Source organism: Alligator mississippiensis, chromosome 1 (assembly GCF_030867095.1).
Source record: "Alligator mississippiensis isolate rAllMis1 chromosome 1, rAllMis1, whole genome shotgun sequence".
In the NCBI taxonomy this organism is placed as follows: Eukaryota; Metazoa; Chordata; order Crocodylia; family Alligatoridae; genus Alligator; species Alligator mississippiensis.
The window spans coordinates 22,603,739-22,622,957 of NC_081824.1; the positions used below are offsets into that span (position 1 = coordinate 22,603,739).

At 48.8% G+C, this 19,219-nt stretch overlaps 1 protein-coding gene across 4 annotated transcripts in view; it reads left to right on the top strand.

Moving 5' to 3' along the window:
* Window positions 1–11,407: 11,407 nt before the first annotated feature.
* Window positions 11,408–19,219, top strand: part of LOC102562179 (structural maintenance of chromosomes protein 6) — a 77,618-nt gene continuing 69,806 nt past the window's right edge. The window contains exons 1-3 of one of the 4 annotated variants that reach the window (XM_014601622.3): window positions 11,409–11,561; window positions 12,350–12,418; window positions 16,005–16,141. The gene's annotated coding sequence lies outside the window, so the exon portion shown is untranslated. Of the gene's footprint in view, window positions 11,562–12,349; window positions 12,419–16,004; window positions 16,142–19,219 lie in introns of all 4 variants that reach the window. The other 3 variants (XM_019481738.2, XM_014601623.3, XM_019481731.2) reach the window with 3 other exon arrangements.

A 19,219-nucleotide genomic window follows, 5' to 3' on the forward strand; every position in this document is an offset into this window, starting at 1 on the left:
TATTGAGTGGACGCAGGTGTCGTGGTAGATGTAGCCTTTCTGGACTTCAGGCAGACAGACCCTTGACACTGTATCCCACCCCATTCTCATTAAAAAGCTAGGTGGACTGTGGTACTGATGCCTACACAGTCACATGGATAGCAAATTGGCTGAGGGGCCGCACTCAGAGAATGGTGGTGGATGGGTCATATTCGACCTGGAGGGATGTGAGCAGTGGAGTCCCCCAGGGCTTGGTCCGTGGGCCTGCGCTGTTCAATTTCTTTATTAGTGACTTGGACAAGAGGGTGAAAAGCACCTTGTTTAAATTTGCAGACAACACCAAGGGAGGGACAAGATATAGCTGGACCTAGACAGGTTACAGGGGTGGGCAAATGAGAATAGGATGGGATTCAATACTGAAAAGTGCAGGGTGCTACACTTCAGCAGTAAGAACCAGCAGCATACCTATAAGCTGGGGAACTCTCGTCTCGAAAGCACAGTGGCAGAAAGAAATCTTGGAGTCATTATTGATTCCAAGATAAACATGGGCCGCCAATGTGAGGACAGAGTCAGTAGGGCTAACCGCACCTTGTACATCCACAGATGCATCACAAGCAGGGCCAAGGAAGTGATCCTCCCCCTCTATGTGATACTGGTCAGGCTGCACTTAGAGTGCTGCCTCCAGTTCTGGGTGCCGCATTTCAGGAGGGATGTGGACAACATTGAGAGGGTCCAAAGGAGGGCCACTCGCATGATCCAGGGACAGCAGGGCAGACCCTACAATGAGAGGCTGCAGGACCGTAACCTGTTCAACCTTCATAAGAGAAGGCTGAGATGTGACCTGGTGGCCATCTATAAACTTACTAAGGGGGACTCGCGGGGAATGGGAGAGACCTTGTTCCCCCAAGCACCTCCCGGAGTAACAAGGATTAACGGCCATAAGTTGTTAGAGAGTAGGTTCAGACTAGACATTAGAAGGCACTACTTCATAGTCAGGGCAGCTCAGGTCTGGAACCAACTTCCAAGGGAAGTAGTACTGGCTCCTACGTTGGGGGTCTGTGACATCTGTAGGTATTATAGGGCTTGCTAGTACTGCCCTGTGCTCATCTGTCTACGGGTGGTGACAGGGTAGACCTTGGCTCTGGATCACCAGGTCTGCCAGAAAGTGGATCTTACATTTTTCTTTCCTGCCACGACTTTGATGACCTTTATATTCCTGGGAGGCAATGCCCATGGTGATCCTGCCTGGTCTTGATCCCTGTGTCTTCTGTGGGGCTCCAAACCTCCCCTTTACCCCAACCTAACCTCTCCAGATGGTGTTTTACAACGTTCTTTCACAGCCAGGTTGCAGTGCTGCCTGTTGTAACCTTTTCTGCACCCCAGGGTGTCCTAGTGCCTTTTTTGGGTACTCCCTTCCAGGGGCCGGTCTTGGCCTGTGCTCAAAAAAAATTAAAAAAAAATAGCAGAAACAATCACACGAAAAAAAAACAAACCCTGGCTGCTTCTCAGCCTTCTTGTTGGGCTCCGGCAATGTCCCCAAAACAAATCCCTTAGTCTATTCTTTGCTGTGTGAGCCTGCCCTGCACCGCTATGAACTTTCACAGTCTTTTGGGGTCTCTCCCCCTGTGGAAGAAGGCTCTACCTGTGACTGTAGATTTTTTCCCTTTGGACCCTCCTCCGGATCCTCTGCTGGAAAAACTCCAGTCCGGAAATTCACTCTGGCCTTGTGAACTCCCTTGCTCTGGATCCTCAGCTGCGGCTCTGCTCCAGAGATTCCCACTAGCCACTTGTTTGCAGGCCTCCGCCTGCCTCAGGGTTACTCCCATAGCGTTCTTCAGGCATGCTCTGCAGTTTCTGCCTGCCAAGATGCTCAGCCACTCCTCTCTCTCTGCGGCAGGAAACTGACCCTGCTCTGCCTCCCTCCAGGGCCAGAAATACCTTTGAGCAGCCTCCCTTCGCCAGTCCTGAGTGAGATGCTGCTCCGGAAATTGGGTGGGTATTTTCCTTCCTTTCCAGGCTGCAGCTGCAGCCCTGCCGGCCCTCTAGGCTGTACGTTCTGTCTTACTCCTTCACAGGGTCTTTAAGAGGAGGCTTGACGATTACCTAAATGGGCTCAAATGACCCCAGCTTCATAGAATCATAGAAGTAGGGTCAGAAGGGACCTTGTAGATCTTCAGGTCCAACCCCCTGCCTGGGCAGGAAGAAAACTGGGCTCAACCCCAGCCAGGTAGGCATCAAGCCGCTTATTAAAGATCCCCAGGGTAGGAGCCAGCACCACTTCCCTTGGAAGTCGGTTCCAGATCCTAGCTGCCCTAACTGTGAAGTAGTTCCTACAGAAGTCTAATCTAAACTTACTCTCCAACAACTTGTGGCTGTTATTCCTTGTTATTCTGGAGGGCAAACAAGTTTTCTCCTGCCCAGGGCAGGGGGTTGGACTAGAAGATCTGCAAGGTCCCTTCCAACCCTACATCTATGAATCTATTAGAAGTGGTGTCAGCAATTGTTAGTTCTTACAGGTAGTCTAAAATATTTGGGATTTATGACAATGGGAAAATCCTTTTTGGCATCATAAGGAAGAACTCAACCATTTTGCAAATTAGATGCCCCTTGTGGAAGCTTTCCTGCTATGGACTAACCCAGGTGTGTCAACCATACACCTGCTCTTTCCAGCCGACCAGGCTACCAGCAAGCCGTTGAAAGGTAAGAGGCAGGGAGTGACCTGCTATAGAATTTGAGGCCCCTTGTCCTGGTAGTCATGACCACTGGCAGTGAGTTTGACTCAGGCTCCAAAGAAGAGCCACCTGTATAATAGGAGTCTTAAAAGGCAAGCCATATGAGGAAAGGCTGAGGGATCTGGGAATCTTCAGCCTGAGAAAAAGAAGGCTGGAGGGGACCTGGTAGCAGCTTACTGCTATACTAGGGGAGTACATCAAGGGCTTGGTAAGCAACTGTTCACCAGTACACCCAAGGGGAAAACCAGGCGTAATGGCCATAAACTCCTGGAAGACTGTTTCAGGCTCAACATTAGGAAAACATTCTTCACAGTCAGGGTGTCCAGACTGTGGAATAAGCTCCCTCCAGAGGTGATGCAATAACCTAAACTGGAAATCTTCAAGAGGAGACTAGACAGTCACCTTACTGGGGTCACCTGACCCCCAGTTATCTTTCCTGCTTGGTGCAGGGGGCTGGACCTGATTATCTTCCAAGGTCCCTTCTGGTCTTACAATCTATGGATCTATGAATCGCTGCTGCCCCTGAACCCCTTCCCTTACCCAGACCTATTACCACTGCTGAACCTTTCCTGCCACTGGACCTGCCACCGCCATGGTGGCAGCCACCCCTGTGCCCAAGGCTGGAATCAGCCTATGAGGAGCCCAGCAATGTGGATCTGGCCCAGGGCCCAGGTGAGTTTGATAGCAATGGGATTATACCAGTGATTTTCAACCTTTTTTCATGTGCAGACCTGTGACGGGCCATCTCGAGGCCAGTCCAGTCGTTGGCCTGCCCACTGTCTAAGGCAGTCGGCCCACCTGACTCACCTGCCATGCCCTTGTTGGAACTAAAAAGTTATTCATAGGTGGGAGGCTGCCCATTTAATGCCCCAATGCCAAGGACATAATACACGGCTCCAAACCATCCCTATATTGTGTCCCATGCCTTACAGGTGGCATCCAAAATCACTTCCAAGTCCCCCAGCCCCTTAGCTGGGCTGCACTCAGCCTGTGGCCCAAATTTGGCCTCAGGTGTCCTCAGCCACGCCTTGGCCACATGCCCTGTCACTGGTCTCCTGAGCCTTAGTACTCATTGGGCCTCAGGTCCCGCTAAGTGAATCTTGGCTTTGTCTCAGGCTCCACCCAGTGGAGCTGGGCCCTGTGCTTTTCTGTTTGTTTCCCTCTTTCCCCTCCACAGGGTACCCACAGAGCAGTTGGGGCTGAGGCTTTCCAGCACTCCATCCTCACCTTTCACTGGGGAAACACTGGGGAGGTACATTTCCAGGAGACTGCCCCACCACAGGCAGCCCCACCACACCATCCAACCCCAGTAAGGTGTTGTATCAGGTCATGCCCCAGGGCCAGGAACCTCCTCCATTCTCACAGTTCCTACCCTGACCTCCATGTGTTCTGGGACTTACAGGCTGAGTGATGTTGCTCTTTGGGCTTCCTAGGTGTAACTACCAGCTCTGCTCCTAGGGTCTGGGCTTAGAGTGAGGCTGCTCAGCCCGCTAATCCGGCAACCCCCTTTCTGCACCTGCCGGCTACTCAAAGCCTGCCTGAAACCTCTTAAAAGTGGCAGGAACAACCTGTGCTATGCCACAGGACCCCTAAAACATTTCCAATGTAGGTGCAGATCCCTTTGGAAATTTGAATGGAGGTGCATACCTCTTTGAACTGTAAGTGTGCGTATTCACATACTCTTACATAGTAATCTTTTGTGGGCGCCTTAGTCTGCAGATCGCCAGGGGTCTGTGGGCCACAGGTTGAAAACCATTGGGTTAATCATTCCTTGTGGAAGTGGAACAGATGAACTCTGGCTGAACCATATGACATTCAAGTGGCCAGTTGGAATGAGTGCTGGTTTGGGTGGCTTATTCTGCCACTAACCTCAGAGAACAACTCAGGAAAGAGGGACAGGAGAACACAATCCTAAATTAAAAAACAGGAGGTCCTGAAAACAAGTACCTACCTAGCTTTGCTGATGCAAAGTACCCATGTCGCAAGTTCGCTTTTTTCTGGGCATCAGTTGTGAGTTGCCCCATCTGGTTTAGCAGAGGTCCAATGTTGTTCTTGCTTTTCCTCCGGCTCCCCACATATCTAAAAAAGGACCTTTTATTGTCCTTGATATTTGTAGCTACCTGGAGTTCCATCACAGCCTTGGTTTTCCTGGTTTGCTCTCTGCAGGTCCGGACCAGAAGCTTAGGGATGTTAGGGAGTTAGAAGCTTAATGTAATAGAAGGACTAACTGGCAGAAGTATTAAGACTTGTTTATGAGGAAACATCATTTCAAATTGTGTGCGTGTTATTTCTATCACTGTGCCTACAAGTGGTCTTATTAGAATCCTCCAACTGCAGGACCCTGAAAGAGGCCAAAACCTGATTTACCAAAACAGACATCAAGAAAAAGACTGAAATAAAAGCACTTTGGTACCGTAATTTTCCATGTGTTTTGATATATTATACTATATATATAATTATGTCTATAATAATATTTACTTATTATTGTCTTGTCCCCTACAGTCGCACAGAATATTTCGTCTCCACCCCCTATTTAACCAGCATTCAGATACTTGAAGACTTATCAAATGCCCCTTTTGTCTTCTCTTCCTTACATTAAAGGCAACAGGGGGCCATCCCTGGGGCCAGTCACAGTATCGGCCCACCCACCTGTCTAGGGTAGTCCACCCACCTAACTTTCCCGCCACACCTTTGTTGTAACAAAATAGTTAGTTGTGTGTAAGGTGGAAGGCTGCCCATTTTATGTCCTGATGCCATGGATGCAATACACGGCTCTGCCCTCCCTTTTACCATGTCCCATGCCTCACAGATAGCATCCAAATCACTCCCAAATTCCCTGGCAGCAGTGTAGCAGCAGCTGACCTCCCTAGACAGCAGGGGTCCCCCTCTGAGCCCCACCATAGAACCATCCTTTCCTGGGCTGACCTGGTGCCAGTTCTAATCCGGGGCTTGCCTAGCCCCATGTGTAGACCCACAAGCTATCATCCCCTTCCTAGGGTGAGCCATGTTCTTCTCTAGGCCCATAGCTTTCTCCCTGGGGCTTGGGATCCCACTGGGTCCCTAGGAACCTTCTCTTTCCCCATAGTTCTTACCCAAGACCTCCAGACATATCTCAGAGAAGCAGACTACTCAGGGCCTGTTCTTCTGCAGTTGTATGGCCCTACTCCAATCAGGTGGCCTCCTGATGGCCATGTGACCTTCCTGATTGGCACTGCAGCCACTTGCAGGCTCCCCTGCTGCCTGCTCAAGCCCTTACCAAAGGTGCCCTGCCACACTAAACAATCCTAGTTCTTTCAGCCTTTCCTCAAGTTATGTTTCTGAGGCCTCTATCAATTTTGTCCCTCTCCACTTTTTGAAGTGGGGCCCACCAAATCTAGTCATGGTGTTCCAGGTGCAGTTTCACTAGTTCCAAATGATTCATTTCTGCGGTGCAAAGTGATGGTCCTGTTAGTATAACCCAGTATGCAATTTATAATTTTCGCAACAAAAAAAGACTGTTGGTTTATAGTCATATTTCACGCTAAACCCTAAATCCTTTTCTGCATTATGCAGCCTAATGTCCTAATCCTACCGTTCAGAGTATTTGCAAATCCACCCAACTTTGTGCTGTCTGCAAATTTGCAAGTGTGCAGTCAATACCATTGTCCAAAGTATTAAGATGTTAAATAACACTGGACCTGGTAGGAAAACCTACTGGCCTATAGGAAACCCTACCTTAATACCTCCTCCCAACTAGGCATGGAGCCATTGAAGACTTCTTATTGAGCATGATCATCAGGAATCCTAGTTTTCCATGATAAAAAAAAAAATCTCAATAACCTCCCCCTCATAAAAACCTGCATTTTTCTGTGATGTGATAAGTCCCTTGCCACAACAGTGACTGGCTGAGGGGCCCCAGTAGTGTCTTTGTCCCACCCAACTGATTGACTAAGAGGGGACTGCCCTTCAGGCAACCCCATCTCTTATTGCTGATTGGCTGAAAGGGCTGCTATTTATGCGGTCCCACCCTTTGCCACTGATTGGCGGAGGGAGGTGGGCTGCATGATGGGCAGCCCTCTTGCCCAATCAGTGATGGAGGGAGGGAAGGGTGGGTACTGTCTTGGCTGCTTCCCTGTGCGCCAGCGGCTTCTTGCCCCTGGCAGGCTGCCACAGCAGCTGTGAGAACCACTGGCGAGCCAGCATTTTATCTTCTGTAAGTTTCTTTTTCCTTTGCAATTCTAAAGATTCTCTGGAAAAACACAAATTCCACTTTGTTCTGGGGCAAGCAGATCATAGAATCATAAAATCATGGAAAATTAGGGTTGGAAGGGACCTTAACCCCCCGCTCAGAGCAGGACCAGCCACAACTAGATGATCCCAGCCAAGGCCTTGTCTAGCCAGGTCTTCAAAACTTCCAAAGATGGGAAGCCCACAGCCTCTCTAAGGTAACTTGTTCCAGTGTTTCACCCCCTTCCTAGTGGGAAAGTTTTTCCTAATATCCAACATAAACCTCCCTTGCTGCAACTTGAGGCTGTTGCTCCTTGTTCTGTTATCTGTCACCACTACTGTGAACAGTTTAACTCCTTCCTCTTTTGAACCACCCTTCAGATAAAGGCTGCTATTAAATACCCTCTCAGTCTTCTCTTCTGCAGAGTAAATAAGCCCAATTCCCTCAGCCACACCTCATAAATCACATGCCCCAACCCCTGACCCATTTTTGTTGCTCTCTGCTGGAGTCTCACCAACTTGTCCACATCCTTTCTATAGTGGGGGCGGGGGGGCAAAACTGGACACAGTACTCCGGATGCAGCCTCACCAGTGCAGAATAGAGCTGAATAATCACTTCCCTCTATATGCTGGCAGCGCTTCTACTAATGCTGTTAGCTTTCTTGGCAACAAAGTCACACTGCTGACTCATATCCATCTTATTGTTCACTGTAACCCTGCGGGGAGGGTCCCCACAGCCCCCTACCACCCTCCACACCTACACCCTGCACACCCAAGCTCTTCGCTGCTGCCATCCCCCAGTGCAGGCTGTGCACTGCCTCCAGCCCCAACCCCAGCCCCACACTCCCACCCAGCTGCAGCTCTACCTCCACCCCCACCAGTTCTCTACCTGCTGCTGTCTGGAGCTAGCAGGACAGGTCTGCAGCTGCAGGAGCAGCAGCAGCCTTGCCCAGAAGACACGTGCTGACAGGGTCAGGCTCTTCCACCCACAGTGTGGGAGCGAAGAGCAATAGGGTATGTTGTGGGGAGGGGGTGCCTCGCTCCCACCCTCGTGGTCAGAAGAGCTGGGTGGGGTACAATTTGTCAGTGGGCACCATGGACTGGATGAAAGTGCTGGTGGGCCGGATCTGGTCCACAGGCATATTTTGCCCGCCCCTGCACTAATAGTAGTTCAGAACTTAGCACTGTGCACATATCGGTGAGTTTATTTTTCCACAGGTGCTTTACCTTGCGCTTGTCAACATTGAATTTCATCTGCCACTTTGTTTCACCAGTCACTTAGCTTGTGAGATCTTTCTGGAGCTCCTCTCCATCAGCTGGGAACCTGACTACCCTGAATAATTTGATATCATCTGCAAGCTTGACGATTTCACTGTGCATCCCCATTTCTGGTAATTGATGAAAATGTTGAGCAAAATTGGATCCAGCATGTGGGATACCACCTTTGACAGCCTCCATCCTACAAAGTGACCAGTGAGCCTTACCTTTTGCTTACTGTTTTTAACTAGCTCTCAGTTCACAAAAGAACCTTTCCTCCAATCCCATAGCAATGTAGTTTTTTTTTTTTTAAGCCTTTGCTGAGGGACCTTGTTGAATGCTTTTTGAAAGTCCAAATATATTATGCCCTTGTGCTTGTTCAGGGGCCTTGTACACATGCTTATTAATACCCTCAAAGAACTCCAGCAGAAAACTAGGCTGACTTCCCCAACAGATCATATCTGTCCATGTGACTTCTGATTTTATTTTTTATTATAATTCTACAAACTTACCAGGGATGGGAGAGAGACTCACTGGTCTATAGTTCCCATGATCACCTCTGTAGCCCTTTTTGAAGATGGGCATTATGTTGGCAGCCCACCAGTTTGCTGGCACAAAGGCCATTTGTAACGACAGGCTACATACCATTGCCAGCAGTTCTGCAATTTCACCTTTAAGTGTCTTCAGAACTCTTAGGTGAATGCCATCTGGTCCTGCTGACTTCCTAGTATTAAATTTATCTATTTGTTTTAAAAGTTCCTTCTCTTGTCACTTCAGTGTGATCCACTTCTTCAGACCCATCACCAGAAAGGATTGATTTGGTATGGGAATTTCCCTAGAATCCTCTGCAGTAAACACCAATGAAATTAATTCATTTAGCTTCTGTTTTGGCCTTGTCAACCCTGAGTGCACCTTTTATGGTTTGATTATCTAATTGTCCTCCCAATTCTCTAGTTGGCTTCATGTTCCTGATGTATTTTTTAAAAGATTTTTTATTATCAACTTTAGCATCTTTCTCTAGACACTCCTCAAATTCTTTTTTGGCCTGCCTTGTTTCACATTTACACTTGGCCTGCCAGAGTTTGTGAGCTTTCCTATTTTTCTTAATTTTTGAAGGATGTCTTTTTGCCTTCAATGACCTCCTTAACTCTGCTGATACTCCTAATATGTTTTTAAACAATTTCCAAGCTGCCTTCAGGCTTTTTACATTTTTGACTAGACTTTTAAACTTTTTGCAAACTAACTTCCTCATTTTCAAACTAAATTCCTCAAATTTCCCTTCCTAAAATTGTATATTGGCATAGTGGATGTTTTTGGCTTACTCCCTCCTGCTACAATATTAAATTTGATTATGTTATGGTTGCTATTATGGAGTAGCTCACCAACAGATATTTGGGATTAGATCTAGTATTGCTTCTTCTCTTGTGGGTTCCAAGATGAGCTGTAAAAAGCAGTCATTTATCATATCCAGAAATGTTATGTCCACATTTCACCATGATGAAGTATTTACCCAATTTATGTGAGAATAGTTGAAGTCACCCATTATTATTGTCCCATTTTAGCTGCTTCTGTACTCTCCCTGCATGTTTCATAATCATCTTCACCTTCCAGGTAGTACAATCCTAGTACTATATTCTTTTTATTCAGGTACAGAATTTCTAAACACAGCAATTCTATGGTATGTTTCCTTTGAGGTAAAATTCTTTAAGGTAAGATACTGTTTCTGTCCATACTAGGGTGGGCAATTATTTGGGCTGGAGGGCCACTTAAGTTTTGGGGAGCTGTTGAGGGCCACACACATGCGCACATGCATGCTTGTGTGCATTCCCTGCAGCCAGGCCAGGGTTGGTGCCAAAGCAGCAGCAGGAGTGGAAGCATAAACCCGCCCAGGTCTGTAGCATGCCCTGGACCACTGACTGCCCCCCACCTCGCCCTGCTCAGAGCTGGCACCTACCGCCCACATCTGCAAGGGATTGAGCCTGGCTAGGGGCCTCTGTGCTGTCCTGCCCCATCATCAGAGCTCCTGGTGTGTGTACAACCCCCTCTTCCCTGACCCCACAGCTCCTAGGAACCGTGATAGAGGGGCAGGATGGGACAGTGCAGAGGTTTGCGGCTAGGCTCCATCCCCCATGGGCAGAGGGTGGCCTCTGCTGGCACTGTGGGGGGACACTGGGTGGAAGCAACTCCACCCACCCCCCTGGGACCTCGCCAGAGTGGGGCAGACAGGCAGGGCTGCTTCCACCCGGCATCACCCGCGGCACCTGGGAGATGCAATCTAGCCCAGCAGACCCTGGGTGAAAGCAGCTCACCCACTTGCCCATCTGGCACCATGCGGCAGCTTGGGAGATGGAGTCCAGGGCCTGCAGGGCCACACTCCCATCTTCCAGGCGCTGCAGGAAAGAAAGCAGTCCTTCCTACTTGGTACTGTGTGGCAATATGCACTTGGGCCCCAGCTTCTCTCGCATCATGTGGTGCCAGGCAAGCAGGCAGGACTGCTTCTGCCCAGTGTCCCCTGCAGCGCGTGGGAGACAGAGCCCTGCAGGCCCAGGGCAGCCCAGACTCCCTCCCAGGCTGCTGCGTGGTGCCGGACAGGCACGCGGGCAGGGCTGCTTCCCCCAGTGTCCCCATGGCACCAGCCACCTACCAGCAGAAGCAGGGCCTGAACATGGCTTGCTGCCACCCATGAGCCAGATATAATTAATTGGCAAGCCACATCCAGCCTGCAAACTGTATTTTGCTCTCCTAATCTACACAACCCGTCACGTTTGGATGCTTCATTTTGCTAGGATCCTTTGACCCCAGCTGACTTCCTGCCCCTGGGGCAGGGGGGCTGGACCCGAGGTCCCTTCCAGCCCTAACGCCTATGAAATCTTCGAAACATACCGTGACGCTCCTCCACCTGAGCCTTTGTTTAAAAATCCTGTTGACAACTGTTCTGAAATTGCCCTGAGCCGCGTCACTGTTGTTAAATGATTTTAGATGTAGTCCTTGAAATTACCGAGATATGTCACAATGAGATTTTTTGAATTTCTTACCCATGTCCAATTATTGACCACGCACACACCATGGTCCATGTACACTCTACAGAGAGTACAAAAAAAAAAAAGAGAGTGCCGGAGTTCACGTACTGGAAAAACAAAGCCCTACCGCGCACAGAGAGCAGCGCGGGAAGAGGGAATCCGCGAAGCTTTTCCCGCCACCCTCCACGGCTTTCGGAGGCGGCCCCGGAAGCGGCAGCGCGGCGCATGCGCAGGGAGGGGCACGAAGCCGAGCGCTGCCCTGCGCTGCTCGCTCCCTGCCCGGGGGGCCGGCGCGCGTGGAACTTTAGAACGGGAAACGCTGAACGTGGAACGCCGGCGGTTTGAACTGCAGCGGCGGCGCCGGGAGGTGAGGGCGCGGGGTAAGGGGAGGGGTGCCGTGGGTTTTCTCGTCGCGCTGCCGCTGTCCTCCCCCCCCCCGCTCTTTCGCGGGGTCCGAGTTGCCGGGAACACCTACCCGCTCCCGGGCCCCGCCCCGCCTCGCCCCGCCTTTATGGCGCGATTGGGCAGCGAGCGGCGCTGAGTGTAACGTGTGACAGGGGCCTCTTCACAGTCCCGCTTCATTCCGCTCCGCTCCAGCCCTCGGTGCCTGTGGGTGCCAGAGCGGGCGCGGGGTGGTGAAACCCATCAGGACTGGTGGCAGAGGTGATTGCTTTTATCAGCTCACCTAAGTAAGTTTCTGCAAAAGAAAAAAAGATCTTTAATGGTAAGCTTTCGGGCGCAAGCATCCACCAGGCGTGGGAGAAAAGATGGTAAAAGTTGTCCTGGGTAGAAATGTATCCAAGTTGTGGCCCTGTTGGTCTAGAGGAAAAAGCAGTTGGGGCTCGTGGACAGACCTGATATCTTTTATTAGACCAATGAGATTTTTGCCAAAAAAAAACCCAAAACAAATATATATGATAGATAGATATTAAATATATATATTATTTATCTATCTATAGATAGATATAGATATATTTAATAGCAAGCTGTTCAGGCACAAATTTGTTTTGGCAAAAAGTCTTGTTGGTCTAATAAAAGATACCACCTCTGTCCATGAACCCTGACTGCTTTTTCCTTTAGACCAACACGGCTACAACCTGGATACCTGACACATGGAAGATATCGAATTTTAGCCTGTTTTTTTTTTAACTGCAGACTTCATATTTTCCCAAGAACAACTTTGACCACCCAAAAGCCGAGATCCTGTGCTTGCCTTTGTCTAAGGTAATTTGAATCGTCACAGCCTCACTGGAGAGCTGAGGCTCCTTACCAGCTAAGAACTGCTGCCCAAAGAGTTTTGCCATCTATTGACCCCTCTGTGAAATCCTATGAAATATGAGCTGTCATTTCTACCCAGGAGACCTTTACGATTTTTTCTCTGATGCCTGATGAAGGGTGTTTGTGCCCGAAAACTTGGATATTAGGAACAACTTTCTGAGGAGGAGGGAAGTGAAGCACTGGAACAGGTTACCCAGAGAGGTGGTGGAAGCTTCATCCTTGGAGGCTTTTAAGACCCAACTAGACAGAGCTTGGGCTGGGATAATCTAGTTGGGGATGGTCCTGCTTTGAGCAGGGGGTTAGATTAGGCCAGTAGTTCTCAAACTTTTTTTGTACCGGGACCCATTTGTAAACATTGTTGGCTAGTCCTGACCCAGTGCCCCTCACTTCTGACCTGCTGCCCCTGCCCCGTGGTGTGTGTGGGGCATGGGGGGGCCCGAAGCAGCCCCTTGCAAGGCTGAAGCTCTGCCAGCCTGCAAGGGAAAAACCACAATTTCCCATGTTTTTCTCCTTTAAAGGAGAATCCATTTTTAAAGTTTGTTCACAACCCTTTCATATATTTTTGTGACCCACTTTTGGGTCATGATGCACAGGTTGAGAAACGCTGGGCTAGATGGCCTGAGGTCCCTTCCAGCCATCATTTTCTAATGACTTGATATCAAATAAGCTTACTTGAATAGTATAATTGTTTGAAGAATTGTACTGTCATTGGGAAATGCAACTTTACTAAATTATTAGAACAAATCATACAACTAACCTTCTGCTATATTTCACATTTTGCTTTTTTTTCCCCCTCCTTGCAAGTAAAGAAGCTTACAGATTATTTACATTCATTTTTTGTTTGTTTTACTTATCAAAATAACACGATTAAGAAATAAGCCTTCAAACTACATTTTACTAAGTATCTCTATCCAAAGAGTACTTGCTACTAGCTTGTGAATCGTAATGTCTGTTATTCTTGGTAACAGTAAGAGTCAGCTCTTGAAATGCCTGATGAAGTCAGGAGTAAAATTCCTGTGTCTCTAGTGAAAGGAGCTGTGATTCACTGAATCATATATCTTCAAAAACTTGTATCCGATTGCAATTTGCTATGTGTGTTTTCTAAAATAATAGATTTTGCATTTCTGAAAAGAATGCCGGTGCTCTTGTTACATCGGCATTGCCTGCCACATACTTGTGCTGCTCATTCTGTATTTTTTATCTAAACGTACACCTAAACGGTGTTCTCTCCTGTAGAGAGGACTGAGTGCTCTTAGTGTCTGGTGATTTCAGTGGCATTTTGGGGCTCTTCACCTTGTATGGTTAGGCCTTTCTTTTTCTGGAAGCCCCTCCCCCAAATTCATAGATTCATAGATGTTAGGGTCGGAAGGGACCTCAATAGATCATCAAGTCCGACCCCCTGCATAAGCAGGAAAGAGTGCTGGGTCTAAATGACCCCAGCTAGATACTCGTCTAACCTCCTCTTGAAGACCCCCAGGGTAGGGGAGAGCACCACCTCCCTTGGGAGCCCGTTCCAGACCTTGGCCACTCGAACTGTGAAGAAGTTCTTCCTAATGTCCAGTCTAAATCTGCTCTCTGCTAGCTTGTGGCCATTGTTTCTTGTAACCCCCGGGGGCGCCTTGGTGAATAAATCCTCACCAATTCCCTTCTGTGCCCCCGTGATGAACTTATAGGCAGCCACAAGGTCACCTCTCAACCTTCTCTTGCGGAGGCTGAAAAGGTCCAGTTTCTCTAGTCTCTCCTCGTAGGGCTTGGTCTCCAAGCCCTTGACCATACGAGTTGCCCTTCGCTGTACCCTCTCCAGGTTATCCGCATCCTTCTTGAAGTGTGGCGCCCAGAATTGCACGCAGTGCTCCAACTGCGGTCTGACCAACGCCCGATAGAGGGGAAATATCACCTCCTTGGACCTATTTGTCATGCATCTGCTGATGCACGATAAAGTGCCATTGGCTTTTCTGATGGCTTCGTCACACTGCCGGCTCATGTTCAACTTGGAGTCCACTAGGACTCCAAGATCCCTTTCCACCTCTGTGCCACCCAGCAGGTCATTCCCTAGGCTGTAGGTGTGCTGTACATTTTTCCTCCCTAGGTGCAGCACCTTGCATTTCTCCTTGTTGAACTGCATCCTGTTGTTTTCTGCCCATTTGTCCAGCCTATCCAGGTCTGCCTGCAGCTGTTCCCTGCCCTCCGGCGTGTCCACTTCTCCCCATAGCTTTGTGTCATCTGCAAACTTGGACAGAGTACATTTCACTCCCACGTCCAAGTCGCTGATGAAGACATTAAAGAGTATCGGTCCAAGGACCGAACCCTGCGGGACCCCACTGCCCACACCCTTAAATAAATTGTATTTATTCAAGGTGAAAACAAGCAATTCCCCCCCCCACCCCATATAATGGAGTGAGGGAAGGGGGGAGCCCCTTGTCTTGGAATGGAGTATGAGGCTGTGAGGGGCAGGCAGCTGCTGCAGCTGTGGACCCTGCTCCCCATCCGCCCCCCCAGCCTCAGGTGCCTTGCCTCCTCTTCCTCTCACTTCTACCCCCCCACAACTTACTCTTAGATTCTTGTTCTGGCCTCACTCCAGCCTGGGGCATGGAGCAGGAGTGCTGCAGTCCCAGCCTGGCCTGGTAGTTGTGGTGGCAGGGCTGTTGCTAGAGCCAAGCAGGGTTGTGGGGGGGGGGGTGGGGGGAGGAAGGAACGACAGGCAACAAAATCATTTAACAACAGTGACGCAGCTCAGGGCAATTTCAGAACAGTTGTCAACAGGATTTTTAAATAAAGGCTCAGGTGGAGGAGCCTCACGGTATGTTTTGAAGAGGCAGCAGGGCAGGGAGATGGTGTGGGGGTGGGGGCCAGGTGGTTGAAGGTTGCAGGAAGGGTAGAGGCAGTGGGGGGCCTGAGGGTGTGAGGTGGAAGCTTTTTATTTTGCAGTAGGTTTGCACGTGTAGCTGGTCAGTTAATGGCACAATAATTGTCATGTGTAGAGGGGGGCCAAAGCTGTTAGGAGCTTGCTCATTCTTCTTGCTTATCCATTCCTGCTTGTCCATGCAGGTTTAGTTGATACTGCTGGGAATGACCCTGAACAGACAAAGAATGGGAGGAGTATATTTGGGGACTGTGTGGCTAACCTGATGGGGCCTTTAAGTGCTGTTGAGGATGGTAAAAACAAACCTTTTGACCACAATGTATTGAACACTGAGGGAGGAAGATTGAGAGAAAAGGCCTAATTGTGAAAAATCCAGGAGCTACAGTCTAGCAAAAAAGAGATGACAGAGGAGAAGCAATAGGGAAGCCTACGCGGCATCTTTGATTTATATATACAAACACAAGGAGTATGGATAACAAGCAAGAAGAATTGCTAGTATTTGTATATATGGAAACTATGATTTAATTGGCTTTACGGTAACTTGGTAGCATAACTGCCATAATCAGAAAATATCAAGATTGAGGGGTATATTTTGTTTCAGAAGGACAAATGTAGGAAAAAAGGAAGTGGTACTAATACTGTAGATTAAGAATATGTGTGTCCCCTCAGGTTCAGGAGGAAGAAAGGAACAAGTCTGAGGGTTACTTGAAGATAAAGGGGAGAACAGCAACAGTGATATTGGGATGGTGGTCTAATATATGTCCCCAAAATGGAAAGAAACGGAGTATGAGACATTCTTCAAGCAGGTAAAATTCTGCCAGATTTATGAGGTAGTATTAACGTTGGGGGGAGGTTAGTATTAATTAACTTCCCTAATATCTGTTGGAAGAATAATATGGCAAAGCATAAAATTTCCAGTAAGTTTAGTCAGTTCAGCGTATAGCTGGGGCATTGTCTATTTTGGATATTGTTTGATTAATAAAGAAGAATCGATAATGAATGTGAATATAATGTGCATTTGGAAGCAAGTAATAGTACTATAATAAAATTCAAGACCATAAGAAAGAGAAGGCACAAGATAAGCATAGCAAGGATACTAGATTCCAAAGAGATGGACTCTGAAAAATAGTAGACGAAGTCCTGTGGGCAAACAGATTGAAGGATAAAGGGGTCCAGGATGGCCGGCAGATCTAAAAGGATGTAGTAGTTAAAGGCTCAACAAGAAGCTATTCCAACACAGAGTAAAGAGAACAATGACAAGGAGAGTGAGACTGCAAAAGGAGCTGAAATCAAGAGAAATGTGGAGTGAATGAAATGGAAGGCAAGTCACTAAGGAAGTATATCAAGGAATAGCAAGAATTTGCAAGGACAAAATTAGGAAAGCAAAGGCAAAAATTGATAAACGGATGATAAGGGATAAAGACAAAACCAGCGTGGGGGATTATACAATGTCAGACAGGAAAAAATGACCAAGGAAACTGGGTTCACCAATTAAATTGTGACGGCGAGCTATTCACAGAAGATGCAAAGGCGGAGCTGCCCAGTGTTTCTTTTGCTTCAGGCTTCACCACAGAAACAAACTGTGATGTTACAGCTAACAACATTAATACAGATGAAGAAGAAGAGTGCAGATCCCAGTAAGTAAAGAGCATAGATTCATAGATGTTAGGGTCGGAAGGGACCTCAATAGATCATCGAGTCCGACCCCCTGCATAAGCAGGAAAGAGTGCTGGGTCTAGATGACCCCAGCCAGATACTCATCTAACCTCCTCTTGAAAACCCCCAGGGTAGGGGAGAACACCACCTCCCTTGGGAGCCCGTTCCAGACCTTGGCTACTCTAACTGTGAAGAAGTTCTTCCTAATGTCCAATCTGTCTAAATCTGCTCTCTGCTAGCTTGTGGCCATTGTTTCTTGTAACCCCCGGGGGTGCCTTGGTGAATAAATCCTCACCAATTCCCTTCTGTGCCCCCGTGATGAACTTACAGGCAGCCACAAGGTCGCCTCTCAACCTTCTCTTGCGGAGGCTGAAAAGGTCCAGTTTCTCTAGTCTCTCCTCGTAGGGCTTGGTCTGCAGGCCCTTAACCATGTGAGCAGCCCTTCTCTGGACCCTTTCCAGGTTATCCGCATCCTTCTTGAAGTGTGGCGCCCAGAATTGCATGCAGTACTCCAACTGCGGTCTGACCAGCGCCCGATAGAGGGGAAGTATCACCTCCTTGGTCCTATTCGTCGTGCATCAGCAGATGCATGACAAAGTGCCATTGGCTTTTTTGATGGCTTCGTCACACTGCCGACTCATGTTCATCTTGGAGTCCACTAGGACTTCAAGATCCCTTTCCACCTCTGTGCCACCCAGCAGGTCATTCCCTAGGCTGTAGGTGTGCTGGACATTTTTCCTCCCTAGGTGCAGCACTTTGCATTTCTCCTTGTTGAACTGCATTCTGTTGTTTTCTGCCCACTTGTCCAACCTATCCAGGTCTGCTTGCAGCTGTTCCCTGCCCTCCGGCGTGTCCACCTCTCCCCATAGCTTTGTGTCATCTGCAAACTTGGACAGAGTACATTTCACTCCCTCGTCCAAGTCACTGATGAAGACATTAAAGAGTATCGGTCCAAGGACCGAGCCCTGCGAGACCACACGGCCCACACCCTTCCAGGTCGAGACCGACCGATCCACCACGACTCTCTGGGTGCGACCCTCCAGCCAATTCTCCACCCACCGGACTGTGTAGTCATCCACATCACAGCCTCTTAACTTGTTCACCAGTATGGGGTGGGATACCGTATCGAAGGCCTTCCTGAAGTCTAAGTATACGACATCCACCCCTCCTCCTGTGTCCAGGCATTTCGTAACCTGGTCATAGAAAGAGACTAGATTGGTCAGGCATGATCTGCCTGTCACAAACCCGTGCTGGTTTCCCCTCAGCATAATTTGTCCTGCCGGGCTCTCACAAATGTGAGCCTTGATAATTTTTTCAAAGACTTTGCCAAGGATGGAGGTGAGACTGACTAGTCTATAGTTGCCCGGGTTCTCCTTCCTCCCCTTTTTGAAAATGGGGACCACGTTGGCCCTTTTCCAGTCCTCTGGGACTTGGCCCGTGCGCCACAAGCGTTCGAATATTCCCGCCAGTGGCTCTGCAATGATGTCGGCCAGTGCCTTCAGCACCCTTGGATGGAGCTCATCCGGGCCTGCCGACTTAAAGGCATCCAATTCTTCCAAGTGACTCTGCACCATCTCAGGGTCTATGCATGGAAGTCTGGCACCTTGCTGCTGCCTCTCTACAACCCCAGTGAGAGACTTGTCGTGCCCCTCGCTTAGGAACACTGAGGCAAAGAACTCGTTGAGGAGTTCAGCCTTGTCCCCCCTGTCTGTCACCAATTGTTTCTGCCCATTTAGCAGGGGTCCTATTCCGCCCTGGGCCTTCCTTTTACTCCCTATTTATCTAAAAAACAATTTCTTGTTGTCTTTTACTTGGGTTGCCATCCTCAGCTCCATGGTAGCTTTGGCCCGTCTAACTGCCTCCCTACAAGCACAAGCAGAGGAGGTATATTCGTCTTTGGTGATCTCTCCCCGTTTCCACTTTTTATGTGCTCCCCTTTTGGCCCTTAGGCTGCCCTGGATTTCTGTGGTCAGCCAGGGAAGCCTCCTGGCCCCTTTCCCTCTTTTGCCTCGCTCGGGGATTGTCTTGCTTTGTACCCGAAGGATCGTTTCCTTAAGGCACAGCCACCCTTGAGCTGCCATCCCTTCAAAACTCCTACACTGCAGTGCGTCCTTGACTAATCGCCTGAGTTCATTGAGATCAGCTTTCCTAAAGTCTAGCACTTTCACCCTACTAGTTACCTTACCCACTCGACGTCTTATGGTGAATTCTATTATTAGGTGATCACT